Genomic DNA, 12,076 nt, shown 5'->3' with positions numbered 1-12,076 from the left:
TGTTCTTGGATCAGCAGAAGGCTGTGACCTAGCAAATGATCTAGGCAAGTCCTGTGTGCTAGTGGCCAAACTGAACAGAATTTTTAGCTTCCTCAATTCTCCTTAGACTCCGGACTTGCAACCAGTCATCACAGCAAAAAAACTTCACAGAAATGGACTGACTTTGGAGTTTTGTCTTTTTAGTTGGGGATTTTTTTTTGGGGGGGTGGGGTGGGATTGCTTTTCTGTTGTTCATTTTTGGTGGGGGTTTTTTGTTGTGTTTTTCTCCATCCTGAAGGAGCCCTTCTACCCCACGTTTTACTGATGTCATTTTTATGACTGTTACTGTTACCACTACTACATCTGCAGTTTATTTTCATGAGAATGCTATATTTTTGTCAATAAGAGAATGCTATCTTTTTGTCAATAAGAACTACTTTGAAAGAACATCAGGTTACAGGACAAATAGAGAGCACAAGGTATTTTCCATGTGCCGCCAAAGGAAAAACAGAGACTTTGATAACAAACTTTATTTAATCTTCTAGTTTTATGCTTATCAAGATGTGTCCAGGAGACACATCCAAGTGGCGTGATCAGATAAAACTGTACTGCAGGCATTTCTCAGGAGAGAGCCTCCAGCCCAGCCATGGTATATCCCTCAGATCCATGGCACTTTTCCATACCTGATTCCCACTCTTTCCCATGATTGTTAGAATCCTACCCATTGGCCCAGGCCCTGCTCAGATCAGTCTCTAGGAAAACACATCAAGCCCTTTGTGATTCTGCAGCACAACCCAATGAATCTGCTTCTTGCCCGTAACAGCTGCCAGTGCTGTGCTCTCAGATAAGAGACCTGGTGGGGCTGAGACCAGAGCCCAGTGGATTCTGTCTGCCATCACCTGTTAGGACAAAAAGGGCACTGATCTGCGCCTCGGTGTGGCTGATCTCAAAGCCCATCCTGTTGTGTCCTGAATGGGGGTAACAGCTTGTCTGGGGCTCAGGCTCACTCTGGCTTCTTCCCATCAGTGCCTGTCAGTGCTCATGCTGGGGCTTTGCCAGCCTTGTTGTGGTCGCTGCCCTGTCCCTGAGGGCTGGAGGGACTGCAGAGGCTGGAGCCTTCCTTAGCTTGGAGAGGGGCATCTTTGAGCTCAGCCTGCTCACAAACAGGTCGGGGTCCTGATGCTGAAAGCCCCGTCAGGATCGGTTACAGCTGGAGCTGCTCTGGTTTACAAATGGGAAGGCATTCCTTTGGCAAACTGCTGAAAGGTGGGGAAGATGTTCTCCTCTCCTGGGATTGTATGTCCCTGTGCTTTGTTTCCTGTCAAGAGAACTCTTCAAAAGACTGTACAAATCAGTCTCTGTGCTGGCCACCTGTGCTGCAGGACTGTCTGCCTGGTTGTGGTTGTTGTTACCCAGCCGACCACAAAGGGCTCAGAGCTCCAGGTGCTGGGGCTGCCTTTTGTATCTCCTGGAGGCTGGGATCTCTGCTTTAAAGTCAGCATCTTGCATTTTGTTTCCCTCAGGGAGAATGGTGAACACCACTGAAAATGCCCTGATGAAATACACGCATCTGAATTATATTGGCAGCGGGTGAGTCCAACAGCAGTTACTCCTGCACAACCGTGGGCCAGGTGTTTTTGGGGTGGAATGTCTATCCAGCGTGAAGTCAGGACAGCTGCAAAGATGATCACACACTGGGGATAGATCGTCCCATCTCTCAATGCTGCTCAGAATTTGTGAGTGGGCTCAGAAGGCATTGTCAGAGATGCCTTGCTACCGAGGTCTTGCCTGCATCAAGGAACAGGACCTGGAAGGTCTCCTTGTCTCTCAAGTGTGGGACAGCTCTGTGTTAATTTCTTTAGCATGTTTTGTGTGTCTCAAAATCATACTGGCACACTAATGAAAAGAGAAGAAACTTGCTTGTCTGAAAGAGCAACCTATGCCCTATCAAAGCTGTGAGATAACAGTTCCCAGGAACAATTCTTTCCCCTGGTTTGAAGAGGGAAACACTCTGTGGTCAGGATAGGAACCACACTGTTTAGACAGTGAAACCCAAGAGGAAAGACTAAACTCCCTTTAGAAATTGGACCCCAGTGCTTCAGGAACAGGCCCAGTGCCCATGCACTTGAGAGGAAAATGCATCATCTCCCTTCTGGCAGAGCCCTCCTGCATCCTGCAGGTTTTGACACTTCCAGCAGAGATCTCCTGTGTGGGCTGGCTTTCACTGCAAGATCTAAACAGCTTCTCCTTTCTCTGCTTCTGTTTTTTTTCTAGGACTTTTGGAGATGTTTACAGAGCACTCGACAGTGCCACAGGAGGAGAGGTAAATGTCAACAGCCCCTGCAGGCTCTGCTGCACTCGAGGGCTTTCCCCTCTGGTGTGAGCTGTGGCTGGAGCTTTGGGCAGAGCTGTGCTGAAAAGGCACAAGAAGCACAGACTGGTGCCAGCCCACAGAACACATTTGGGACTTTGTCCTCCTCAGCTGCCGGAAGGAAGGCACGGAGGGCAGCGGTTCCTTTCAGAGAAGGACGCGCTCACTCGCTCTCCATTGCTAAAACAAAGGTGGTGCCTGCGAGCACCTCACTGCTCTTTGGGGCTACAGCTTCAGAGTCCTGAATTCTCATTTCTGGCTGCCAGCAAATCCATCTGAAAGTTACTGGTAGTTCCTTAGCCACCTGCAGTGCTGCACTTGGGAACTGCACGTAGGGAGAGATCTGCAAGGTGTCCTTGAAAGCCCTAAGCCCTGCCCATATCACAAGATGTATCCACAGAGTATTAAGGCATGGATTCCTTCTTCTGAGTCCCAAACAAAGCAGCAGAGAGTGTGGTCAGAGGTTTGTGGGTGATAACTGAGACACCGTTGTTACCAAGTGGTCAAGGCAAAATGTCAGTGGCCCCACGTGTCCTGTAACTGGCTCCCAAGGGAGCAGAGAAATGGGCTGTTGGAATGCCAGTTCCTGATTACTGCAGTGCCTAATCACAAGGCAGTTTGGCACAGTTCAGCTGTGTCATTGCAAAATCACTCGCTCCACGTGCCTCGTGGTCTCGTGCCACCAACCCCTCAAGTTACTGATTTTCAATGTCATTTTAGGTGTCAATAAAAAAAATAAATCTTCAAGGAGTGAGGAGGAAGGAGCTAACCTTTAATGAAATAATGATCATGAAGAGGTATAGGAGTCCCAATGTTGTGAATTATTTAGACAGGTGAGAGGTCATGGTCTTATCCCATGGATGTGTGTTTACATAAAGCAAACATGAGAGGTTAAAAACCCACTTTGGTCAGTGGCAGCAAGTAAAGCTGTTAATTTATATTTATTCATATTTCTCTACTCATCTCCAATGGATGAGAAGAGAGTGCATCTTGTCTGCATGAGTCTTCCCTGGCACACCTAGTTTGATAATTACTCCAAAATTATTCAAAACCTGGATCAGCTGTATCTTCCTAACTCAATAGCCTCAAAGTTCACTGCCTCCACATTTATTTGGGATTGATCTTTTAAAGTTTCTTAAGTGCAGATGAACCATCCTAAAGTGGATTTCCCTTGGATTGTTGCCCCTCTTTGCCATTGCTATGCATGCCAGGAAGACTAGGTGCTTATTTCCAGAAACACCATGCCTGGCATGTTTTTTATCTGGGCTCTTTCTAAACTGCACTTTTCATTTGCTGCCCATCTAAGACATCTCTTTTTCACAGATGTGTCTTTCTCTATGAGACTGCACAGATTGCAAATAATGCACAGCCAAGAGGGAATGTCTATTCCTTTGATTCTGTCCTTGTCACAAAGGCATCTGGAAATAAGAAACCTGGAAGCAAAAAATCAACGTAGCCATGCATGTTCATCTCTACCCCCTTGTTTCCTTCTTTCAGCTACCTTCTGGGCGAGGAACTCTTGCTGGTTATAGAGTACATGGATGGAGGTGTCCTGAGCGACATCGTCAGCCAGACCTGCCTGTCTGAAGATGAGATGGCAGCCATCAGTCGGGAGGTCAGCAATCCCATCTGTGTTTCCAAGGGCTTGGGCAGGATTGTCTGGGAAACAGGGGCTCAGAACAGGAGAGGTTTTCTGTGCCGAGCTTTGTTTCTGTGTTGCTGGTATGCTATGGGCAAGTAAAAGCATCTCAAGTGAAAGGCCTGCCAGTGCCCCTGCACTCCCTGTACTCAGTGCCAGTACTCTTATCTCCTGCTGTTGTATTCTCGCTCTGTCTCTTGTATTTGTAGTTGCTGTTCTCCACCTTGCCTCTCTAAATGTTTGCCTGGAGTCTGTCTTCACTGCATTCCTTGCCTGTAAAAGCAAAGGTGCTGGTGGCAGGATTTGAAACAAACAGCAAAGAAAGAAGAGAGAGACTCGTTTCTCTCAGTGCTCAGCTAAAAAGGATAGGAGTGCAGCCAGAATGCTCTTTGCTTCTGAGCACATGCGCTGCAGCAGGAGTCATCCTGGCTGGTTGGCAGGGGACAGCCTACAACAGCAGGTGCTGTTGCTCTTTCAAAAGCTGACGTGCCTTTCCTCAGAAAGGTCCTGCTCTGCAAGTGTTGGAGCAGCAAGCTCTTCCTCTCAGTGGCCATGACTGTTCTGCCATTACTCCCCATTCCCCTGGAGAGGGAATCTTTTGGAGCTGTTTCCTTTCTTGTGTGATGAAATCACATCACTCATTTTTGCCCTTCTGTTTCGGTTTTCTCACTCAGTGCCTGCAAGGACTGGATTTTCTTCATGCAAACGATGTGATCCATTGAGACGTGAAGAGTGACAACATCCTTCTCAGAACGGACGGTTCTGTCAAGCTGGGTCAGTATATTCTTGGTCAGGTGCAGCGTTCCAGGGATGTGGGTGTGGGGCTGCTTGGCGTGACTGCCAGCTCCCCAAAAATGGTGCTGGTGGCAGTGCAGGGACCCCTGCTGCGAGCTGAGGGCACAGTTGCAACGTGCACAGAGGTAGAAGGAGCCACAAGCAGTCAAGAGTGGCCATGGTCTGTGTGGGTCCCTTCCAGAGGGAGGGAGTTACAAGTCTAAAGTTTCCAAAGAACAAAAGCCACTGCTAGAGGCAGTATAAAACATGGGGGGATTTTTAAAGTCGCCAATGCCAGGAGATTCAACAGAGCAATTTCAAACTTCTACTGGGGAATTCTTTTGCTTGCTTTCCTAATTGCACAGAATTCAGATAAAACTAGTATTTTGTTTTCTCCTCAGCTGATTTTGGCCTCGCTACTCAGCTCACCCCTGAGCAGAGCAGACGGTGCTCGGTAACCGGGACTCCTTGGTGGATGGCGCCTGAAGTGGTGACAGGTCAACCATATGGCCCCAAAGTGGACATATGGTCTTTTGGAATTGTGGGAATTGAAATGATAGAACAAGAACCTCCTTACTTGGGCGAAAGTTCTGGCACGGTAAGGAGCAAATACTCACTGATCCCACTGTCTTTCTCACCTGTCCCATGTCCTGTGTGCCACTGGACAAAATCCCATTGCCATCTGCTGGAACTACTTCCACCAAGGTCCCCTCCTACAAATGTCCCTGCAACACATCAGCATCTGCTGTACTTTTGGTTGCATCAGTGGGGGAACTCAAGCCTTACCACATGCAAACCAACTCCAAACAAACTCCATTCTCACTCAACCCTTTCCTTTGGGTTAGTGGTTCCAGTTCTTTTGTCTGTGTAGATGGCCTTAATAACAGGGAAAAAGCATCTTAAAAGTGTTGTTATCTTTCCAGAAATGAAAGAAGGAAACCCAAACCCAACAAAGTTTCTAAAACCATGGTCTTTAGAGAGGAACCTAACCCTGTGTGCAGTTTCTTCTCACTGGAAAACATGGGCATGAGGGTGTAATGCACAGAGTCTCTTCTGCTTCTTGTGCAGTGCTGCTGAAACACTCAGTGACCGTGTTTCTCTCCTAGCCCAAGCAACATTCTGCACGTCACCAAGGCAGAGCCTGGTGATGCGGAGAGCCTGCCAAAACCTCCTGTTTCTTTCCTGGCACTTTCTGGCATGGGCCTACCATTAATGCATTGACTTGAGCAGCCAAATGACTAGAGGGTGTCCATAGGGATGGAACCTCTCCTTCTGACCTAGACAATTTTTCTTTGGCTGCAAAAATGGGAAGCTGAAATTTTCAGACTGCTGAGAGACAGAGCTGCAAGTGGCTCCTGTGTGCCCAAGCAGGCATTTCCCAATACATTTGTGCAGGCATCTTAATGTGTCTGTGTTGAAGAGGAGATTGTAAATGTTTGTTTCCCTACCTGGGTATTAACTGATGGATTTCCTTTCTTTTCTTCCAATTCCCATTGTTTTCAAGAACAGCACAAAAAGCTTGATGAGTTTTGTTCTAGGGCACGTGCGCTTAAAGGACCAACAAGCAGTGCAGAGATGCCTTTCATGTACTAACCCTTGAAATTAGTTGGTATAGCAAAGTCCCTCTTCCAAAAACCATCTCAAGCTGGCATGAATCCTCAGAGAAGCAAATGTCCTTTAGCTGATGTAGTTCCCACTAACTAGGTCAGGCAATGAAATCAGCTGCCAAGGCAAGATCTGCAGGATGGTGGAAAAGCTGTGGCTGCATCAGGGTTTGGGTTTTTGGTTGGTAAAGGAAAGTCATCTCTGGGTCTGTGCCAGGGCAGAAACTGCCACTGAAGAACAGAGGTTAAACAAAGGGATCTGGGAGAGCCTTAGAGATGTGAAAGCAGGAGGTGGAGCCTGGTGTCTCCTTTCTCTCCAGGCTACATACCTGATAGCCACAGTAGGGACTCCACAGCTGCGGCAGCCCAAGCTCCTCTCGGCTTTGCTGCGTGACTTCCTGAGCTGCTGCCTGCAGACAGACGAGGAGCAGCGCTGGTCTGCCAAGGAGCTCCTGCAGGTAAAATGTGAAGGGGCTGCAGGTGAAACAGGCTCTGAGGGATGGGCTCCTCCTCCACTCAAGCCCAAGGCAGCAGATGAGCCCCCTTCCTCCTCACCTCCACTCTTGCTGCTCTTCAAATGAAAATGGTGAAGAATCCTAGACTGGGCTGGGTGGCAGGGCCCTGCAAATGTCCTCTGGTGCAAGTGTCCTGCAATGAGCAGGGACGTCTTTAAAGAGATCAGGTTGCTCAGAGCCCTTTGCCACCGGAGCCGGAATGGCTGCAGGGATGGGGCACCTACAAGCTCTTGGGGCAAGCTGTGCCAGTGTGGCACCATGCTCAAAGAAAACAAGTTCTTCCTTAGACCTACTCTGATTAGATGCCCTTAGTGTTTAAAAATATTTGTCCATATCCTATTGTAACTGGCCCTGTTAAAAAAGATGTCCCGCACTTTCTTCAAAGCCACTCTGAAGTCTTGGAAAGTGGCAATAAAGTCTCCCTGGGGCCTGTCCTTCACAAAACTGAATAACTCCAGCTCCCTCTGCATTTCCTGTGAGGAGAGGTGCTCTGTCCTCTGACTGTGTCTGTTGCCCTCTTTTGTGATTTGGTGGAGTATTCAGTTTTATCTAATGGCAAAAGAATTGAAGTAGAGCAATGCAGGGTACAGAGACATGAAATGGTGGTGGAGGAACCCAAGGAAGCCAGTCCCAGCCTAGGGGTCAGAGATTTGGCTGTGGGCAGGAGGGGCTGTGGGGGGCTCACTGTGAGCCTCTGAGGGGCCCTGGTTGGTTCCCCCCAGCCCACCCTCAGTGGTTTCTGCCATGCAAACAGGGACAGCTGGGAGGGACTTGTCCCAGCCCCATCTGCTGCCTGGCACGCTCAAGGAGATGGGAACTGTGCCAGGGTTACTGCCAGGTTGTGTGGCAGAGAGGGAACTGCAGGGCCCAGTGCCACTGGACTGGACCTGCTGGGAAGGAAGGTGCTATCCAGCACACGAGGGGCAGGGCATGGAAAGGCAGACACTGCTTTCTGTCCCTGTGGGAATCAGCACAGTGCCTGTCTTTCAAAGGCAGGGACCTATGTGAGTCATTGGAGTTTCCTGAAAGGAAGAAAACCCCGGGACAGAAAGCAGCATTTCTAGAGCGCTGGCAGGGCAAAAATCCCAGCATGATGAAGACATCACAATAAACAGATGAGTGGGATTCTGGGCCAGGTTTGCCTGAGATGGCAAGGTCTTGCACATTGGGGATGACTGGGGAGAAGATGGCCCCATTGCTCCTCTTTCTGGGTCTTTCCAGAAACTTGATGTATCCTGATTGAGTCCCTGAAGCAATGAGCTTGGAAAGTAATGGTTCACTGTTCTTTGTTTGTTTGTTTGTTTGTTTTTTTTTCCAGTGGACAGCATCCATTTGTAACTTCAGCCAAGCCACCATTCATCCTGGCACAAGTCATCAACTCAGTGAAGAAGACGAATAACCCTAACCCTAAACTCTAAACCTAAAACCTTACCCTAACCTTAAATGCTAAAACAAACCCTATCCCTATCTCTATCCCTTACCCTTTCCCTTACCCTTTCCCTAACCCCAACCCTAAGCCTAAGCCAAAGCCTAAACCTAAACCCAAACCTGAACCTAGGTCTAAGCCTAAGCCTAAGCCTAAGCCTAAGCCTAACCCTAGGAGACGAGAACATAGCAATCATGTCAAGATGTTATCTCTGTTACCAGTTTAGAGTAGGATTGTAGAGTAGGGTTGCTAAAGAGATTTGTAGCATAGAATGATAGATTAGAGTTGTAATTAATAAAGTTTCTGAAACATCAACTCACTTGGAAGATTCTCCTCCTTCTGACCCCTTCAGAAAATTCAACATTTTTTTCTGAACTACCAATTGTTTTTTATTGGTACTAAGTCACACATATGGCTTTTTTTGTATGGTTTCATAAGTGAGGAGAGCTCTTCTTCATTCATCCTCTCCAGACCGCACTGCCTTTGGAATATGACCCACTGGCTGGTTATGGCACAGCTGTGGTATTTCTAGTTGAGGCAGAAAGGGCAATGGCATTTGAGGGCAAAACCAAAGGAAGAATGAGGCGGCCCAAACATCTTGTGCAGATGCAGGCCTTCAGCTGTGACTGGAGAGCAATGGGGTTCCTGCCACTTGGATTTGTATCCCTAAATGCAATAATCTCTTTGGCTGGAGGAGAGCCTTGCTCAAGTGAGAAAGCAGAAAGATCAGAGAGGGTGCTCGGGAAGGTCTCCTGTGGTGCAGAGCTGTCAGCGCCTGTGAGGTGAGAGCGGGCCCGGCCTTGCCCGGGCTGGAGCCCCAGCAGAGGCCCAGCAGAGGCCGGAGCAGCCTGAGCCCCGGCAGAGGCAGGCTGGAATGAGGCCCTTGGAGCTGCAAGAGGCAGCAGCCGGGCCCTGGGTGCCTCTTGCTGTGAGCAGGCAAATCCTCCGCTCTCAGAGCCCAGGTGGCAGCTGGCTGCTGCCGAGGGGAAGCGCAGCCGTGCTGGGCACATCCCAGCCTGGAGGCCATGGCCGTCTGGAGTGTGCCCAGGAGCAGAGAAAGGCCAAGGGCAGCCGCGGGCCGCTGGGCTGGCTGAGGATTCCTCCTCTTCTGCCGGCTGCCCTGCAACTCCTGGCAAAGGCCAGCAGTGTGTGCAGCACTCTGGGCACCGGGGCAGGGAGCCGGGCTGCTCGGCAGGCTGGAGCACAGGGCAGCTCCTTCAGGCCCGGCACTTGAGCCAGGGAAGCGAGGCCAGCGTGAGGCAGGGACAGCTTGGCAGGGCCCATCTGCAGGAGCCAGTGCCTCACGCAGCTCTGGGAGGAAGCGCCTGCAACCCTGCAGTTCTGCACTGAGCCAGAGCAAAGGTGTGAGATGCAGAGTGTTTGGCAGAAATATTCAGGCCCACCAGGCCAGCCTGCTTTGTGCTCTGTGGTGCACAGCAAGCGCTGTGCAATGCAGCTCTGAGCTGCTGGGAGAGAGGCAGTCGGGGATGTGCCTGAGGTGAGTCAAGGGCTTAGCTGAAAGTGTAATGAGGAAAATTGAAAAGTGCAGATGGGTCAAGGGCCCAGCTGGGAATAGAATTGGGATAGTAGAAGATTGCATATTTTAGTTAAGATTTTAAAATGAGGTAAGAAGCTAAGTTAGTAATACAGGTAGCAGAAATCATGTGCCTTAGTTAAAGAGTACCAAATATATTAGGAACATAAAGCTAGGAGTGACAGGGATAGAGGAAGCAATTGTGAAGAAGCTGAGACCATAGAAAGACCTTGCCTTAAGAATAATTGAACAGTTAGGAGAGGCTTGGACCATGAGCAGCAGGTCAAAAGGTCTTGCCAACTGGCCATGGGAGGAGAGTTCACCATGAGGAGGACTGCTTTCTTCCTCCCATACAACCACTCCCTCATTTCAAAATCCCACCAATCCAGTTAAGGGAATACAATTGTGCAGCTGTAATAGATATTCAGCTGATAAAAATGCGAAGCAGGCAGGTAATAATTATGTATTATGGGTCCTTAGAAACCTAATGTAAAACCTTTTCTGTAGAAATAGAGAGCAGGAGTCTGCAACTCCTTGCACGTGTCTTTGGAAACTAGTTCACATGTGACCACGGCTGCAATAAATACCCTTCTTTTCTACTATAATTAGTTGAAGAGTCATCTGTCCGTGCTTCAAGGGTTATGCTGGAGTAGTGAACTGATTAGGATGGGAGCAGAAGAGTTTCAGCAGGCAATTTTTGGAAGAGATGAAAGGCTCTTTTGACTGGGAAAGAGGATAAAGCCATTTGGAATGGAGAAATGATCCCAAAGTCCATCCAATTGTATCTTTGTGTCTGAATTGAAATCAGAATGATTATAGATAGCTTCATGCAATTTGTCTACAAATTTATCAAAGTCTTCATTCTTTCTTTGACAAATCTGTGTAAAAGACATAGTGTGTAACTTATCTGGAAGTGCAAGAAATGCATTATATGCTAGTTGTTGGCTCATCTGTAAGACTTGATCAATGCTCCTAGCCTGGGCAGTGGCAGTAGCCCTGGGCCACTTGCCAAGTAACTGTTGTGCTGTTAAACCATACAGAGGATCACCCTGCACTCTAGGTCTTGCTGCTTCTTGAGCACACTTTTCCTCCCAGCTTTTAAGACACATCACCTGCTGATAGGGTGGCATTCTAAGTCTTATTAGGGTATGCACATCAGCTGGAATTAATGTGTTAGATGGAAAAATATACTGCAGAAGTGACTGTGCAAGTTGGCATTCTCAACCAAATTGTGAAAATGCAGCTCTCATCTTTTCTAAAATCTTCCAGTCGAAAGATTGTCAAACTCTACTTGCAGCATTAGTTACTACAAGAAAAGCTTCTGCATCATTGGAGAGAAAAGTCCCTTCTACAATAGCTTCTGCAATAACTTTTTTCTACTTTTGTTTCTCTTTGGTGGAGATAAAGCTTGGCCTGCGATTCCTCAGAAAGCATTAGGAGGACCATGCTATTTTGGGAAATTGACACTGTTTGCCCCTAGCATTCAACAGATGCTTGACATCAGGCACAAATTCCAACGTCCAAAATGTAGTGAGCATCTATTAGGCTCAGACTGCAAGGATAACGTAGAATTGTGGAATTGGTCTTCAGTTATCCTGGCATCACTTTTTACACCAGGATTAGCTTCATCACATAGGCCCTTACATCATTCAAACGATTGGCTTGTTGGACAGGAAAACAAATTAACATTACATCTGCAATCCTAAATGAGCTTACCACTGATGTAGGTAGCATACACCACGCTGTGTTACAGGATAGGACTGCTATAGATTCTTGTTGCTAGCACAAGGAGATGAGCGTGAAGATTTTGAAGGGATGTGTTGCATGAATCTCTCTGACCACTCTGGATCTATTGACAAGAAAATGTCATTGCTTAAGGAGAATATGAAAAAGCTGACAGTTGTTGAGAATTCTTTTGATGAGTGGCTAAAATCCTGGGGAATAACAGGCTAGATCAAGGATTTAGTACCCTTTGGCATAATGATACTTTGTCTTCTTTTTTCAATTCTGCTTGTAGTGCCTTGCTGTGCCGAAAATAATTGAGCATACTTTTAAATCAGCCTGGCTTGTGCAAAAACAAAACCGGGGAACTGTTGAGAGTTTTCTGCAGATTGAGGAGTTCTTGCTAGACAAGGGCCATATTCACCCGATGCACAATCCAACCTGCTTGTACTAATGGACAATGGACACATTCACAAACAATGGATAATGGACATATTCAGAAATGGGGTCAG

At 47.8% G+C, this 12,076-nt stretch overlaps 2 pseudogenes; one reads left to right on the top strand and one right to left on the bottom strand.

Annotated features, from left to right (window-relative positions):
- The window catches only part of LOC134432789 (zinc finger protein 665-like), a 172,592-nt pseudogene that overhangs the window by 86,813 nt on the left and 73,703 nt on the right, over positions 1-12,076 (bottom strand).
- Positions 2,273-8,578, top strand: LOC134432821 (serine/threonine-protein kinase PAK 1-like; annotated as a pseudogene).

This window comes from Melospiza melodia (genome assembly GCF_035770615.1).
Source record: "Melospiza melodia melodia isolate bMelMel2 chromosome 7 unlocalized genomic scaffold, bMelMel2.pri SUPER_7_unloc_1, whole genome shotgun sequence".
Taxonomy (NCBI): domain Eukaryota; kingdom Metazoa; phylum Chordata; class Aves; order Passeriformes; family Passerellidae; genus Melospiza; species Melospiza melodia.
Note: the sequence above shows the minus strand (reverse complement) of the source record. Positions and strands in the feature narration are given on the sequence as shown.